Source organism: Glycine soja, chromosome 8 (genome assembly GCF_004193775.1).
Source record: "Glycine soja cultivar W05 chromosome 8, ASM419377v2, whole genome shotgun sequence".
Lineage (NCBI taxonomy): Eukaryota > Viridiplantae > Streptophyta > Magnoliopsida > Fabales > Fabaceae > Glycine > Glycine soja.
Genome location: NC_041009.1, coordinates 36,910,254 through 36,911,453, shown reverse-complemented (window position 1 = coordinate 36,911,453; position 1,200 = coordinate 36,910,254). Strand labels below are relative to the sequence as shown.

At 43.3% G+C, this 1,200-nt stretch overlaps 1 non-coding gene across 1 annotated transcript; it reads left to right on the top strand.

Annotated features, from left to right (window-relative positions):
- Window positions 1–601: 601 nt before the first annotated feature.
- On the top strand, window positions 602–708 carry LOC114424791. The gene has a single exon (XR_003669091.1). It is a non-coding gene; the product is annotated as a small nucleolar RNA R71 (small nucleolar RNA).
- Window positions 709–1,200: the final 492 nt, after the last annotated feature.

Genomic DNA, 1,200 nt, shown 5'->3' with positions numbered 1-1,200 from the left:
TGCTGTTGTTGTTGTTGCTGTTGGATTGGTGGAGGAACGTATGGTCTGCTTGGGCCAACAACATTCTGAAAATAAGGTTGTTGTTGTTGTTGCTGCTGTTGTGAAGGATTCGACCATCTAAGGTTGGGATGATTCCTCCACCCAGGATTGTACCTGTTGCTGGAGAGGTTAAGGAGGTCTATTGTAGATGTTTGTAGCATAAGCTTTAGGCTGTTCAATTACTTCAGATTGTTGCACAGAAGGGCAAAGGTCTATGTGGTGGTCGGCAGAGGAGCAGAAACCACAGAGTCTGGTGACAGGTGCATATTTTTTATTCATGATCAGTTGGGTTACCAGGTTAACCAAGGCATCTAGTTTACCTTCAAGCTTCTTAGTCTTAGCTGATGAAGATGAATTCGTGGATACTTCATGCACTCCTCTAATGACAATAGCATCATTTCTGGCACTAAATTGCTAGGAGTTGGAAGCCATCGTCTCAATTAAATTTCTGGCTTCAGGAGGGGTCATGTCTCCAAGGGCTCCACCACTGGCAGCATCTATCATACTTCTCTCCATGTTACTGAGTCCTTCATAAAAATATTGGAGAAGAAGATGCTCAGAAATCTGGTGGTGAGGGCAACTGGCACATAGTTTTTTAAATCTCTCCCAGTATTCATATAGGCTCTCTCCACTGAGTTGCCTAATGCCTGAAATATCCTTTCTGATGGTCGTGGTCCTGGAAGCAGGGAAATTTTTTTCTATGAATACTCTCTTGAGGTCATCCCAGCTTGTGATGGACCTTGGAGCAAGGTAATATAGCCAGTCCTTTGCCACTCCCTCTAAAGAATGAGAAAAAGCCTTCAGAAATATGTGATCCTCCTGGACATCTGGGGGTTTCATGGTGGAGCAGACAATATGGAATTATTTCAGATGTTTGTGCGGGTCTTCACCTGCAAGGCCATGAAACTTTGGAAGCAAATGGATCAGTCCAATTTTAAGAACATATGGGACATCCTCGTCAGGGTATTGGATGTACAAGCTTTTGTAGGTGAAATCAGGTGCAGCCATTTCCCATAGAGACCTCTCACGGGGTTGAGGTTGTGTCATGTTCTCAGAATGTTCAAAATCAGGATGTTCAAAACTATAACCAACCATAGAATGCTCAGACTCACCAATAATAGATTGCTCAGGATGCTCAAAAGGTACAAAATGATGCCTAAC